This window comes from Callorhinchus milii, unplaced genomic scaffold, assembly GCF_018977255.1.
Source record: "Callorhinchus milii isolate IMCB2004 unplaced genomic scaffold, IMCB_Cmil_1.0 Scaffold1, whole genome shotgun sequence".
Classification (NCBI taxonomy): Eukaryota; Metazoa; Chordata; class Chondrichthyes; order Chimaeriformes; family Callorhinchidae; genus Callorhinchus; species Callorhinchus milii.
The window spans coordinates 122,683,663-122,687,535 of NW_024704742.1; positions in this window are offsets into that span (position 1 = coordinate 122,683,663).

Consider the following 3,873-nt stretch of genomic DNA (forward strand, 5'->3'; position numbering starts at 1 on the left):
TATTTATATTTGCCTGTAAAATGTTTTAATAGAAATGTAGAATGCTACAGAAATAGACTTTTCACTTCATTGAGTCTGAACTCGCGTTTCACTCCACCTAATTTATCCAGCTCTCCTGCTCGCTCCCCACAGACTTTCATATTCTTTTCCAGGCACTTGTCTAATTCCTTTTCAAAAGAAAAATGTATGCACGCATAAGTGATCTGTGATGGGAGGAAGCAAAACACTTGTGGAACTATATCCCAGTGTGAGTCACCATTTTTAAAAAAAAAATTGGTACAAAAACACAGAAAATTACGTTTTTCAAATAATAATACTCATAGGATTATACATTGCATCTTGACTTAAAACCCGTTTAGCATCGCAACAACAGGACCAGGTGGAGGACAGGTGTAGTCCTGTAGCTCAGTGGTTAGAGCACTCGCCTCACAAGCGAGAGACCTGGGTTTGATTCTCGGCAGGGCGAAACCTTGGGCAAGTTTCCTTACTCCACACGCCTGATAATAATCCCTCAAGAAAAAAAAACAATGAATTGTTCACTTCAATCCACGACTGTTTGTGAGACACTGCTGTGCGCAATTGGCTGCCGCGTCTCACCCACAAATATATACAGTCAATTCACTTTACAGTAACTTCTGTGAACCGCCTTGAGACGTCTAAAAGACGTGAAAAGCATTATATTAATTAGAAGGATTATTATTTTATTATATAACAACAAATTACATTTGGATAGCACCTTTCACGTCGGGAGGATGTCCCAAGGCACTGGATAGGCAGGGATTTGGGCCCGAACAGGGGATTGGGGTCAGGAGGGGTGGAGGGTAGGGGTGGGAAGGTGGCCAAAGGCGCTGTCAAAGTGGAAGATCTTGAGATGTGCCTTGTGAGATATAGTAACCCTTTCCACCACAAACTGCAAGTACAACTGTCATATTCCTTTGTGTCTATTCATTATTTATATCTTTCATCTTACTTTACAGAAAATCTAAATAGCAGAGCCAGTGCAATGACCCTTATTAATATCTGACTCAGACATCAGACGGTATGAATAGTAATTCTTTTAAAATTAATTTCAAACTTGAAATATACATTATGAGTCAGTGTAACCACTGGATGAATATTTATTTTGAACAGATATCTATTAATGCTGAGGGCATACTGCGCATTTCAGTTATGTATATTGCTTGGCAGAAAGAACAATGAGATTAGTCAGTCGAAAAGACAATCTTCTTGTCAGACACTGAATGTAGTGTAGGACAGCCGTTCCATTGTAACGCAGTCTATGAACTGTTTCTCTCAGTTTTTACGTACATTTCATTCAAAAAGAATTCATGCAAAGTGTTCTTCAGCTCAGCAACCTAACTACATCGTATAATCTCATCTGTGAAGACTTAACCTACTTCTTTTTTTTAAATTTGTATGATTTCTTTACTCTCCAGCACAATCAACTTGCTAAAATGAGAATCTAGAAAAACAATTTAAAAACGCTCTTTATTATTATTTCCAATAATATAACAGTCTCGAATAAGGTAAGGAGCTTAAATAAGAGATGAAGTTGTAGCATTTGCATTGACTGAACTTTGCTCTTAGTGAACAGTAATGGAGAAATGAGATCCACATAGAATGCTGGCTTTGGTCTTCATGAATAATAAATAATTCTTGTTTTTAATAAAAGTGCTTATAATCTCATAACAACAAGACAACAACAACAACAAGATTCCATTTATAAAGCGCCTTTCACGTCAGGAGGACGTCCCAAGGCGCTGCACAGTTGGGTCATGACCCGAGCAGGGGGGAAATGGTCAGGGGGAGGGGAGGGAGCGAGGAGGGGGGAAATGGTCAGGGTGAGGGGAGGGATGGGAGGGAGCAAGAAGGGGGAAGAGAGTCGAGAGGGGAGCTGAAGGCTCGGTCAAAGAGAAAGGTTTTGAGACCGGCCTTGAAGGAGGAAAGGGAGGAAGCGGCGAAGGCACTGGGGGATAGAGTTCCAAAGCCTCGGGGCTGAGAGGCTGAAGGCCCGACCACCAATGGTAGGGCGATTGGGGCGGGGGACGTGGAGCAGACCGGAGCTGGAGGAACGGAGGGTACGGGCAGGTAGGTAGGGGGATAGTAGGTTGGAGAGGTAGGAGGGAGCAAGGCCGTGAATGGCCTTGTAGGTGAGGATGAGGATCTTGAAATCATTCCTCTGACATCCTAACATCTCAAAGTGCTTCACAGGGGATTTCTGTAAAGTGACTGTGTATTTGTAGGCAGCTAATCTGTGCATACCAATGTCCCCAAAACAACCCTGAAGTACAAAATAACAATTTAATTTTTTTTAAAAATTGGTTACTTGGAGGGTTGTTGGTCAGGGTACTGGGAGAAATGCAATACTATTTTAAACAGTCCAGGATATCCAAACAGACAGATGGCAACTAAATTTAATTTCTCATCCAAAATAGAGGTTTTAGGCTTTTAATCCCAGAGTCAGTTCACGAGTGGCAAACAATTTTAAGAAGATAGTCAGTACTTCAATACATTAAGTCTTTAATTTGCATCAGTTTCCCCCAATCCCATCATTATACTTTTACTGGAGATCAGTCCCACCGATGCCCAGGTTCCCTTTCCTTTAATACCTATTTATTATTTTTATTTATAATTTCTTTAAAGAAAAGAATGTATTATATTTTATAATAAATACAAGTAACACACTATATTTACAATCAAGTACATTTTAGTTCCTTAGTACACCCAAACATTTTATAGCTAAAAATATAGATATTTTTGCTAAATCTTTATAATGGGATTTACCATAAAGTATAGTTTATGGTTTTGTAATTTGCAGTTGAATATGGCAGTCAATTGCACACAGCATTGTCCTACAGACATCCATGAAGTGAATGACTAATTTTACTGATTGTTGGCTAAGCCCCCGGGAGAAAGTCCCTCCAATTTTTGAGTAGTGCCATGAGATATTTAAAATTCATCTGAACAAGTTTATCAATTCATCCAATGATGGCACTTCCCACATCCATCACATCACCAGAACTGCATTGGATCGGAGCATCAGTCTAGACTATGAGTTCAGATTTCTGATGTGGAGCTTCAACTCTGACTTGAAAGAGTGCTACCCACTGAGCCAGGCTGATATCTGTGATGTTTAGTTATCTCTAGACTGTGGAAAGAACTCAGGTTTGATAAGATAAATGCTTCTTTCTGATTCCATCCTTTCTTATGTTTACAATAAGGTATAATCCCAAGTCAAAAGAGTGGTTGAGATAAAGACTCCTCAGCCCATTTCATCTCATCTCCCTGAATACCAACCCTAAAACATTCTTCCCTTTAAACAGCCAAGCAGTTTCTTAACCAAATCTGGTGTTCAAGCCTCAAGCCTTCTCTTTACCCTTTATGTAAAAAGGAACTTGTTTTTTTTCAAAACTTGCCCTTTAGAACCCTTAACCTGTGCTCTTTTGTCCTGCTGCCTTGGTGTATCTGAAAGTATTGTTCTTGTTTTACTTGCTTAACAGTTAGCATTTTATATACTTCTGTAAAATCCCTTTACTTCTGTAAAGTTCTGTAAAGCCATGGCATATCTAGTGTCCCACAGAACTCAACCTCTAAAATTGGTGATCTGCCTCATGTTTAATATTACTGAGAAGTGCCAAGGTTGGGGCACTCAGCAACTTGCATCATCCAACTACAAAGTGGAGTCCTGTAGCTCAGTGGTTAGAGCACTCGCTTTGCAAGTGAGAGACCTGAGTTCAATTCCAGGCAGGGCGAAACCTTGGGCAAGTTTCCTTACTCCACACGCCTAATAATAATCCCTCCAAAACCAAAAACAATAATAAAATTGATCATTTTCAATCTACGACTGTTTGTGGGACATTGCTGTGCGCAATT